At 39.5% G+C, this 12676-nt stretch overlaps 1 protein-coding gene across 4 annotated transcripts in view; it reads right to left on the bottom strand.

The window, feature by feature from the left end:
- The window catches only part of RAB11FIP4 (RAB11 family interacting protein 4), a 230674-nt gene that overhangs the window by 77342 nt on the left and 140656 nt on the right, over positions 1 to 12676 (bottom strand). The window contains exon 1 of one of the 4 annotated variants that reach the window (XM_089478136.1): positions 1830 to 1921. The exons of the other annotated variants lie outside the window; for them this stretch is intronic. The gene's annotated coding sequence lies outside the window, so the exon portion shown is untranslated. Of the gene's footprint in view, positions 1 to 1829; positions 1922 to 12676 lie in introns of those variants that run through there. 4 annotated transcript variants of the gene reach the window in all.

The raw sequence follows: 12676 nt of genomic DNA on the forward strand, positions 1-12676 counted from the left end.
TGAAGAGCAACTGTCATCTAATGGCAAGCCAGGTCCCCCCCAACCAGGGCCTCTTGGGACCAGCAATTGCTGCACCTTCTGTTCCCTCTGGAGAGCATCTGCCCATTTCTCCAGCCTAGGACAGAGGGGCTCTAGTGTATTCTCCTTCTTCTAACCTCTTTAAAACTGATGGCAGGTTGAGTAAAATCAGTAACTTCTGGCTACTTCAGCTCCATCAGCACACATCCCAATGGAATTGGCCCCCTCATTTGTGTAGGTCTCAATTTGCATTGTGAGTCTGAGAACACAACCCCAAGGTAAATCAAACCCTGCTTGTATGATGTTCAGCTAATCTCTACATAATACTTGTGGGGTGTATGTAATTCAACTCTGTTAAATTATGCTGTACATTAGAGTCTCATTCCTGTTAGAACATCCCTGCAGAGATGCAAATAAAGCACATAATATTTGCATCAGATGGGGTAGAACAGGAACGACTGGGTGATTCTTTAAGAATGCTCCATTTTAAGAAATAAGAACTGTGAAATGAAAGCATTTGTGATTAATGCTATTATTCAGCTGGTTACATTATTTCAGCAATAAAATAAGGCAGAACATATTGATGCTATTTGTCACAAATTGTGCTGCACTGTCACCCCTATTGCATCTGGCTGCACCTTCATATTAATAATGTTTTTATATTTTTTACTGAAGATTAGGATGAATCCGCTTGTTTAAGATCATTTGAATTTAGTTTCCATTTTTGTTAATTGACATGGGAGAATTACATTTATGGATTGCAACCAGCCATTGGGGAAGAATGAGCATGGGGTAATCTAAACACTTTGATTAGTGCATGTCAGCCTTTAACATGCACATGTTTTCATCTGAATCAGGACTGCAGCGTAAAGGTATGTTTTAATTGTCAGTGAAGAAAGGGGGAGCAACAGAGAAACATAGCACCAACATCATCCTCTGGGATCTTCCGACGATTCCCAGGCTGTAAATAGGATGTCTATCACTGTGTGTTCAGCTAATGGAAAATATCTGGCTATGTCTGCTTCTCCACCCATTTTCTATCAACCCCATATTAGGGAGCAGAGCTGGCACACTGAAAAATGGGTTTGAGGGCTCTCTTGCATGAGAAGCTATATTATAGCTACATGCTGGAGGTATGGTCCATAACACACTGTGGAAATAATCCAGTATGAGACTGCTTTAACTGCCCTGCTCAATGCTAGAGAATTCTGGGAACCATAGTTTTGTAAGGCATATAACCTTCTCTGTCAGAGAAGGTTTGGTGTCACAATAAGCTACAATTCCCAGGATTCCTTAGAACCGAAGCCAGGGCAGTTAAAGTAGTCTGAAACTGGATTATTTTTGCAGTGTGTTTGGCCCTATATCCACTGATGCAGAGTCTCAGATGAGCACCTGTAACCAGGTACGAGCCTGGTCACTCACGCCTTAAAAAAAAGAAAGAAGACAAGACATTGGGTCCATCTATATTGTAGAAATAATGCAGTTTGACAGCACTTTATCTCCCATTGGTCCATCTTACAGAATCCTGGGATTTGCAGTTTTAGTGAGGCACCAGCACTTTTTGGCAGAGAAGACTAAACGCCTTTTAAAACTACAAATTCCAGTATTCCACAAGGTGGAGCTACAGCACACAAAATGGTATCAAACTGCATTATTTCTGCAGTGTAGATGCATCCACTGTGTGATCAGCATCAGCCCCAATGGGCTCTGGGGTGCCAGTGTTGGCCCCACACCCACTGCTGATGCCAGGCATATCTGCTGCTTTTCCCATCAACTGCCTACTTTGAGTAATAATTAATTCTCTTCCATACCTGTATGGCCCTGGACTTCACCACTGAGGTCCAGCCTTAGCAGCACCAGCGGCAATGTTCCAAAGTAATATTTGATGAAAAAAGGAAGGAAAAACCTCCTCTGTTGGAACCTAACAGGAGAAAAAACACTATCATTTCTTCTTCAGGTTGCCTAAGAAGGACTATATATAACATGATTTGTTCTCTACATGATTAACATCCTGCCTTATGGCACTGAGTTCAAGGCTGCACACAATAAGCAAAGTTGTGCGGTTTTTCTATAATACTAAGGCTACACAAGCTGTGGTAAAAATAAATAATAAAAGTAACATCGTCAGTACTACCCCAACCAAAAAGAACAAAATAACTGTGAAAAGTCTGTCAACATTAAAAGCCATACACAGTTTGGGTCCAGACTATCGGAAAAATGTCATCTCCCTATGCAAGCTTGTCTGAGATTTAAAATCTTTGGGAAAGGGCTTTTCTTGGTCCTATCACCTTTGCAGGTATGTTTGGTGAGGGCTCAGGAGAGAGACTTCTTGGTGGCTGCTCCCAGGCTGTGGGACTCCCTTCCATGAGAGGTTTGGTTGCCTTTCCACCAGCAGGCAAAGACCTTTTTATTAAGGTAGGTATTCGGTTCTAATTCCTTGCAGCAGATGCAGTCTTTAATGGTGGAGCATTGTGTTTCTTTTTCAATATATTTTAAACATGCTTCTCCAACTGTTTTTAATTTGTGTGTTTTATATACAACCTCAGTTTAATTCTTTTTAAGCTTTTGTATTAATAGTTTTAAAAACTGTACTTTGTTTTAAATGGATGTGAGCTGCTTTGAATCTTGTGCCATGAGAATGGTGAGACAATTAATTAATTAATGCCAAGAAGCACAAAAAGAGGAATGGAAGTGAAGCACTGAGTTGTGAGCAACAGAAAAACAGCCACAAAGAGCTATATTTTAGTCTGAATTCCCCCGCTGCCATCTCCATGTATCGAGATCAAATCTGGTGTTGGCGATCAGCATAGGAAGGAAGAGCTTGAGCAGAGAACCAGCAAAGAGTGAAGCTATGGGGGATGAGAAGGATCCTGCACTTTACAACTGGACATCCATTTTGTTCCAGGTATAAACATGACTGTTTCAGGTATAAGCATGACTGTTTCATATCTATTCATCACATCTTTCAAATTGGCTCCTCAAATGATTTTGAATGATGATTATTTCCTGGATTAGAACAGGAACAACTGGACGATTCTTTAAGAATGATCCATCTTAAAACACAAGAATTGCAAAATGAAAGTATTTGTGATTAATGCTATTGTTCAGCTGGCTACATTATTTCGGCAATAAAATAAGGCAAAACATATTGATGCTATTTTTCACAAATGGCACTGCGGTGTCACCACTACTACATCTGGCTTCACTCTCATATTCATTATGTTTTATGTTCCAGATGATGTTGAACTCCAGGTCCCATCATCCAAAGCCAGCTTGTCCATTGGTGAGGGATTGTGGGAGAAGTAATTCATCAACATTGGGAGGGCCACAGATTCTGCAACTCTGGTCATCATATTAAATCAGGAAAAGAAGGTGCCTGTAGCATTTCCCAGTCTAGATTTTTATTTCCTCAAATGGCAATGCAGTACTTTTATTTTGTTTGCAAAGGGCCAGAATTTCTTTGCTACTCAAACTCTTCTTTTTCTTTTTGGTACCCATTGTACAAGACACCGTTTGGGTTAGAGCATTACTTTATTAATCTTACTCTGGCCCCTGCTAGAAAAGCATTTACTGCTCTAAGGTACCAGTGTATGCCTTCTGCCTATTTGACAGGCAGCTATAATAACAATCCTGTCCATCTAAGACTATGGAGTTTATCAGACAAGGGGAATTGGAAGTATAATCCAATGACAATCTGAACGCAATCATGGGGTTTAACGTTATTGCGTGATAGGCTGCCACATGCAAATTCAGGCAATGGCATGCTATTTTTGGGCAATGGGGTGCCAGTTAGAATGCAATGCGTATTCATGGAATTGCGCGAAACTAGCGACTTTAAGTGAATGAGTTTTGGCCCCATTTTCTTTTCATTCGAATTTAAGAGAAATTCCTCCTGTTTGATAAACTCAAGCGTATCTGCAAAACCGGGGAAGTAGAGAATATCGAATATTACCTTTTACATTGTCCTCTGTATATATCTCCTAGACAAAGGTTTCTTTAATGTATTTTAAAATTCCTTTCTGATAGATCTTGCTTTCAGCAGATTTGTGTCCTTTTGGCTGGCAACAATGTATTTGTTACTTTTATGGTAGCAAAATTTGTTTTAGCTGCTAGCAAGATTAGAATTAGCTTTCTCGATCAGAATGACTAGAACCATTCTAGTTTTATGCTTTTATTATTTTATAATTTATGATGTATTATTGTTTTTTGTTGATGGGTGTCTCTTACTAATTTTATCATGTTGTTTTATTTGTGGTTTTTGTGCCTTGTTTTTTTTTTTTATATACTATTTTTGTATTTACTGTTTGGATCTATTTTATATTGTGACGGCTTTTACCTTTTAACAATAAACTTCTATTCTATTCTATTCTTTGCTACTTTCAGACATTTTATACTTCAAAGTCAAGACCAGCAATAAGTGAAATGATTGAAGAAGATAATCGGAATTTCATTTCATTCTGAGCTGCATCAGTTCTTCATCGGAGACAATGTAGTGAATAGTAGGTGAAAAGGAGGAGGGAATTGAAAAAAAGCATAGTGCTTTTTTCTGTTACTATAAAATAATAATAATAATAATAATAATAATAATAATACAAAGAGTGAGATGCACAAGAAGATTACAAACAGATTTCTCATCTGCTCCCCACTGTAAACTTCCATGAATGAGACAGGACAACTGCAGCTTAACATCCTTGTCCAGAAGAATTCATAACGGCTTTTTACGCTCTCCTGGACTAACTAGTATCATAAACAGTATTCCTCAGTGAGGATACTATGAAACATCCAGTCAAATACTGTGAGATTTTTCTCAGTTTGTGATCACTTGTCAAAATTTCATTTAAACAAAGATCCCCCCCCCCCCCAGTAAATGGTGCTGTATTAAGCAAAAAGGTTTTTGCTCAAGGAGCATTTTTCCAGAAAAGGTCCTGAAATTAAAAGTGCACAAAAACTCTCACAATTCCACCTGGCATGTAGAAAATTCTTAGTTGTTTGTAAGAACTACATACCATTCAACTGTCCTGAGTTGGCCGAGGCTGTCTCAGTTTATTGTCTGCTGTCCCACTTTTTTGGCTACTTTTAAAAGGTCCTTGTTTCTCTCTTCTCCCACTTTCCTCCTTGTCCTCAGTTTACTTACATTGCTACAAACTGATTCCATGTGCAAAGTAGTTTGCATTCAATTAACTCAACAGGGGGGAAGGAGGGAGAGGCAGAATCTTTCCCTCCCCAGTAGATTTAGCCTGCATCAGTTGCTTTTGCCCAAGGCTGCATCCACACTGGAGAAATAATCCAGTTTGACACCACTAACTGCCATGGCTCAATGCTATGGAATTTTGGGATTTGTAGGTTGTTGTGGCACCAGAGCAGAGCTTTGGTGCCACAACAAACTACAGTTACTAGAATTCCATAATATTGAGCCATGACAGTTAGTGATGTCAAACTAGATTATTTCTCCAGTTGTAGGTGTGAACTACAGTGGGGCCTTGGTATCCACTGTGGTTTGGTTCCAGGACCCCCACCCCACCCCAGTGGATCACAAAATGTTTTCTCAAGTTCCATTATATACAATAGCATAGTAAATGGTCTTGTATATAAAATGGCAAAATTAAGATTTGTTTGGGGGATTTTTTGGGGGAGGGGGATATTTTCAAACCATTGGTTGAATCTGTGGATGCAGAATCAATGGATATGGAGGGCTGACAGTACTTTCAATGTCTCATTCTCTGTGATGCTGGAAATTTGAAGACTGAAGAAAAATTTCATTCCAGGGAGGGATAAAATTCTTATTTGGCAAGGCAATGTCCTGATTTTAACCCTCCTCCTATTTCCACATTGCTAGGATAGCTCCTAATTAGCTCATATATATGTATTGTACAAAACACAAAATATCCAAGAACAGTAAAATTAGTAACAATCTCTAATATGAAACATGGTATAAAGTGATTCATAATATTGGTTGATTTAAATCATGGCCCATTATGACAGTGATGGACCAAATAGCCTTGAGTCTTGCATGACCTGGTTCCTGAATCTTTAGTTCATCTCCATCTGGTATAGGAGGATAGGGAGCTGGTCTTTCCCTGCCCTCCTAGGCTGTCATGGCTGCTCAAGACCATCTGGTGTCATGTTGATGGATGACTTCACTCTGAAGAAAACGCATTGCTTATGCAGCTGCTTGGATGACTTTGCAATATTTTTCTTTTGTTAGGATGAACTATTAGTGGATCAGCTAATATCAGTGCATGTCTGTTTCGATTAGCCTACCATGATTATTTAACTCTCAGCATTTATAATTGCTAGTGACTTATGTGGAAATGGCCTGCATTTAATGTGGGATGCTGGCAACCAATCTACAGGACTCATCTGTAACCAATAGATATTCAGTCATCTGAAACTTCCACAGCTGATGACAAGTTCAATATTTCATGAAGCCATCACTGAATGAAATAACAAATTTTCTCTAGATTATATTTTTCACCATGACATACAAGACTGAACAGGAGTAATGTTTTTCAATTAGTTCTAGCAAAGAGTTTGGGATGACTTGATGTAATCCCTCTGTTACTATTTTCAATGGGGAAATTACATGTAGACAAATATACTGCCATATCATATGTTTATGCCTCTGAAGCATAGTCCTGATATGTCGTATTCTGTGAAACATCCAGCCAATCATTCTGGTTAAATTTCCTGGAACATGGCTCTGATATCCATCTCTTATTATTTCAAAAGTGCTAAGGCAAAATGAGCTCGTAATTATTAATCAACACTTTGTCTGTGACCTCTCAACAGTCTGTGAGAAATGGAAGAAATGTATTTATGGAAGACTCAGTGATATTCATTATGCCACACCTTCCAGCAGATATTGGGATGACAGCCACATATTTGCTATGGGTGTAAATAAGGAGACCTGCCTATAACTGGTTCCCCAGTGTCTTCTGGTAGATATGCTCAGAGAAGAAATTGTAATGTGTGAACTGGTGGTATATGAACTGGTGGTATACAAAAAAGGTAACTTTCAGCTAAACAATGCTACACCCTCCAACAATTCTCAGATGAAATCCGTGTGGCCAAGCAACATCAGTGTATGGTCAAGATGGCAAAGGTTATTAATGAGGAACAAAGGTAGGAGAGACTGCAGCAGTTTGCTTTTGCCTGAGACTATAGGGAATGGCAAGATTCTGTACCTCCTCTCCTTTCTCTCCCAGTGAGTTGAATGCAAGCCATTTTTGCACTTTAAATCAGTTAGCAGCAGCTGGAGTAAGCCAGGATGAGAGTGGAAAGTGGGAGGAGGAGAGAGAAACTGGGACGTTTTAAAAGCAGCTGAAAAAGTGGGACAGAGGATTAATCAGGATTTTCCTTGTCAAATCAGAACAGTTGGAATTATGAAACAAAGCTAACTGCTCTGTACAGGGACGTAGCCAGGATTTTAGGAAGGGGGTGGGGGTCCAGACTAAGTGCCACCATTATAATGAGGCTTGGGCATGGCGGCACAGAAGCACGCACCATTCATTTTTTTTTTAATTTTAATACAAACAATACAAATATATACAGTCCAACAAACATACACAAACATGGCATCCACCCCTACCCTTCCCCTCCCAAGTCATTTATTCTACGTATTCCTCACCCCCCTTTCCCTCCCCCCGACCCCCTATACCTACTAACGAGAATAAAAAAGAAAAAGAAAGAAAGAAAAGAAAAAGGAACTCAATTTACCATCTTATCATCTACTATCGCCTAATTACCTCTACATCTAAACTATCATCTATCATACAACTCTAACTCATTCTCACACATCCTGAGACTTCCATCCTCTTTGCTCAAATTATAATGTTCTTGTATCTCTTATATATGTTCTGTTTGATCTATTCTATACTAAGAGTTTTCCTAAGTACATTCTCCATCTTTAAATACTTCACTTTCTCTATCTTATTACAATTACTTCATTGTGTATACTACGCTTCTTCAGCAGATAATCAACATACAAATTATTAACAAATCAGTACAATCTATCATCAAATTTATCGATATCACTATTTTACAGTATTATTTCTTTACATTGTTTCCTGATATATTCAAACACCAATTGCCATTCATCATTAATTTTCTTCTCAACATCCACCATGGCTGTATCCCTTATTACCTGTGTTTGGACTACCACTCCATTGAATATGGCTACTGAGTTTGCTGTCTGAGGAAATTTAGGACGTGCAGACCAAAAAAGAAACATTTCCAAGCACTGAGGAAGAGTGGCTAGTTCAAGGCCACCCAGGGAGTTTCAGGACTTAGTGGCAATTAGAACCTGGCTCTCCTAAGTCCCAGCTCAAATCTCTAGCCACCACACCATATGGATCTTTTTTGACAAGTGGTTCATTCTACTCCAGATAAATAATTATGAGCATGGAAACTGAATCTGTTTCCATTCTGTGGACCCTGTGGATCATACAGATATTTGGTGTTCCAACAAATTCCTCAGAATATTTTCATTATGAAAACAATGAGCACTTGAACAATACCACCATATCGTCTCAAACATACCAGATCTCACTTGATTTTGGAAGCTAACTAGGGTTGGGTATAGCTGGGGAATTCTAGGACTCTGGATGGGAGCCAATCAAGAAATCCTAGGGTTAGGAAAGAGTCCTGCCTGAAACTCTGAAGAATGCTACCAGTCAGTGTCAAGAGTATTGCGCAAGAAGGAACAACAGTCTGATGCAGTGTAAGGGAATGTTTTATGTCTGATATGCCCATGTTAAAAAGGCAAGATACTTTATGAGCCTCCAATAAAGTTTCTGTTTCCTGAAACTGTAATTATAAATTTGTCCTCAAACCTGCTGAAAATGTATTTATATTAAGACTAGATAGACTATTGTTGTTGTTGTTGTTGTTGTTGTTGTTATATTTATATCCTGCTTTCCTCCTAAAAATAAGACTCATAGTGTCTTACAATTTAAAAGCACTGTACAATTAAAAACATACAAAAGTGACCATTAAAATAGAATTAAATATTAATTAGTTTAATTAATTAAAAGACAGTGCAACAAATTTTGCAGCCTTGTTAAGCAGGGCTGTTTTACTTAAAAAAATACACTTGAAAACAGTACACCACCCCCTAAGGTTCTATTGCCTTCTTCAACACTTTATGATTTGTTATTGATCTGCTGATGGCCTGTTTTAATGCTTTTATTTGATTAGTAATTGGGTTTTATAAATTATTTCAAATGTATTGAAATTGTGGCTAATTCATAATTCTAAACTTTTAAATTTTTCCTTTGGTACTTTTGGGTGGTAAAATGACTACCTACAAATGTTAGCAGATGATAGAAGTTTTAAAAAATTTAGGGAAGCCTTTCCTAACCTTGTGCACTCCAGATATGGTGAACTGTGGCCTCCATAATCTTCCACCATGTGTTGCTGTTGAGTTAAACAAGTTGCTGTCAAGTTGTATATGATTAATAGCTGTGATAGACAGACTCTGGATAAAAACATCAAGTAGTGATAGAGCATAGAACGTAAATCAAATTAACATATTACCTGCACAATTTACTGCAGTTGGGTTTAGGGAGACAGCAGGAATAAATTTCATAGCCTTGTTAAGCAGAGCTGTTTTATATGTATGAGAGGATCATAATCCAGTCGTAACCAGTAAATCTTCAAGTGAATATTTTTGCCATGCAGGGACAATATGATCTCCTCTAAGAATGTGTCCTGCACCTGCTAAAGATCAAACGTTTAAGGAGACAGGACACACAGAAAGGGTATTTGTTTGTTTGTGATACCTAGAGTTGCCAAATCTTCAGGTATGGCCTTGCATCTCAGAGCCTGGATTTTCTTCTCGAGTCTTTAGGGGAAAAGGAATAAATCTCAGAGTGAGAGATGCCTTTAAGTGTGTGTGTGTGTGTGTGTGTGTGTGTGTGTGTGTGTGTGTGTGTGGACAGATAGACAGACAGACAAAAAGACAATCAGATATAGGGCTCATTCACACTAGCAAGTTTTTGTGATGAGTAGATCCAGGGAGATTTGATGATGAAATACTAAATCAAAGTTCCCACCATGTTTACCCTGCTCGAATCTCTCTGTGGCAATTTAAACCTCATGAAGTTTACATAACCATTTGTATCAATTTAAATGGAGCTGCCATTTTGATTGTTCTCAGGTTTTTTTAAAGTGTCAATCAAATGATGTGCACCTATGTCACACTGTTTGCCCCCTCCCCAATCAACCTCAGAGGTTGGCAATGGCACGCCCTCAGACAACGGTGCAGATAAGGGGACTAAATCACCAGCAAAAGAGGAAAAAAGTCAGGCTGCAATTTAAAGAGACCACTTTCTAAAGAGCGGGAAGTTTGAATCCACTGCATTTCTGGAGCTGCTTTTTTCACTCCTGCAACCGAGTGCCAGGAATGAAAAACATTGGTGCTTGTCTGGCAGAGAGAGAGAGCAAATGAGTGGGCATGATCTGCTCCCTGTTAAACATTAAACCTTTCTTTCCTGTGCTCCAAATTGAATCGACAGCAAGTTTCCATTGGTGGCTGGTAAAAAAAGTTCAGTTCTTTTGAAAAGATGTGGGGAAATTCCTGGTTCCAAAAGAACCAGATTGGGGCGGATTTGTGCCAGCCTCCCTGGAATTTGGCTCAGGAAAAACCGGCGCAAGTGTGAATGATTTCCTTTTAAACTGGTTTGGAAACTGGTTTATAACATAGTGTGAATAACCCTATTGATATGTATCTACATTTGTTAGACCTAGTGTTATTTATACAGTGGGCCCTTGGTATCTGTGGGGGATCTACTCCGGACCCCTCCCCATGGATACCAAAATCTGTGGATGCTCAAGTCCCATGCAGCTGTGCCACCATTGGGGACAATAGGACTCTGACACACACCCCCCCAGCCACCTGAAGCCCCGGGGTTCCTCAACCCCCCCCAGAATAGAGGGGCCCCAGATGTGCCAGGGCCAGGGGTCCCCTTGACAGGTGCCTCCTCCTCTTCCAATTTTTCCTCTTCTTCTCGCCACTGCAGCCACTGCACAATTACAGCCATCTTTTTTCCTCTTCCTCCTCATCCTTCGCCTTGTTGTACTCATCCTCTTCCTCTTCTTCCTTCTTCCTCCTCCTCTGCCACCCCCCCCCCCCCATTAGCTTACCATCCGCACATGCTTACATCTGAGGGCCCGCTGTATGAATGATGTACTCTGTACAACTGTGGTAGATACTTAATGTACAATCTTAATTACATCACCAAGGTCTCCACTTATAACATCACCTTTGTGACATTGTCAACTCCTTTGACATCATATGGGGCTATCTCCAAGGGTGCATCTACTACACTAAAGAAATACTGTAATTTGACACTACTTTAATTCCCATGGCATCATCCTACATAATCCTGGGATTTGTAGCTTTGTGAGGCACCAGCACTCTTTGGCAGAAAAGGCTTAAGGCACTGTAAAAGGACAAATCCCAAGATTCCATAGGATGAAGCTACAGTACTTAAAGTAGTGTCAAACTGCTTTATTTCTGCAGTGTGGATGCACCCTGTGTCTGAGGGTTTGGCCTTGAAATCTCAGGATCAGTAAGTCCTGATCGGGCAGCCTTACTGATTCCACTGGTTAATGCCAATAGCCAAGACTACACATGTAAACCATGAGATGCAGAAAAGGGGTGGGACAAGTTGATGAAGAAGCTGGATTCCACTGTATAAGAAGAACTGCACATGTGCAATCCAGCTGCTCTGGAGGTGCTCTGTTGAGTCTAGGTTTCTGTGCAGTTATCCAGTATTGGAAGCCATTTCTCCTTTGGAGCTACTGTCCACAACTTGTATAAGTTTTGTAACTCTCTTCCTTTGTTTAGATGCTTTCCAAAACTTCGGCTGAATTTAGGTACACATGCATTTTCCAAATTACTCTGAAGATCAGCTAATTCCTTATGTTTAATTGGTAAGGAGCGTGATTTAATGTCTCAGCATTTTATGCCTCCCTGGTCTACTAATGCCTACATACTGACATAATATGCTTGCTCTTAAATTTACATGTCTATAAAGTACAACTATCAGCTACGGAAATCTTCCAGAATTCAACATCATTGCTATTTTAAACAAAATTCTGTACAAGGGTGTTGTACAATAAATCTAATTGGCCTGATATGAAAACAGTATTTTTGCTTTGGGGATACATGTTGTTTCTCTCGTAATAGCACTGGTTAGCATTCATTAAATATTCTGTGCCCAGGAAAGAAAGAAACAGTCACAGACGCCATCCCTAATTTGGAGTGGATTTTTTAAATTTTGGGGATGGGGGACTAAAAGCTGGCTTAGTGAAGGTTGGAAGTTTTGAGACTGCAGTTTAAAACAGTAATTGGCATTGCAATCCCACATCCTCAGGGGGGATTCAAACACTTTCCAGTTCTATAATGTTTTAAAATGAAACTTCATTTAAAAAAATGAATCCAAACATCTCTAACAAACATCAAAATGAATCTCACGTAAGGCTCTCATGAAACTCCCCTGAAAAAAAACCCTCACATGGTTTGGAGCCTGACTCACTCAGGCTACCATACTATGGGAGCTGGCCCTTCTTCTCTTGTCCAAAGGGAAGGAATCTGTAGGTGAAAGAACTGCCTTGAAGAGTGTGGGTAGATATATTTGTTAGAATTCATGTTTTT

The sequence above is a fragment of the Sceloporus occidentalis genome, unplaced genomic scaffold (assembly GCF_023333645.1).
Source record: "Sceloporus occidentalis isolate IW3139 unplaced genomic scaffold, rSceOcc1.0.p SCAF_1, whole genome shotgun sequence".
Lineage (NCBI taxonomy): Eukaryota > Metazoa > Chordata > Lepidosauria > Squamata > Phrynosomatidae > Sceloporus > Sceloporus occidentalis.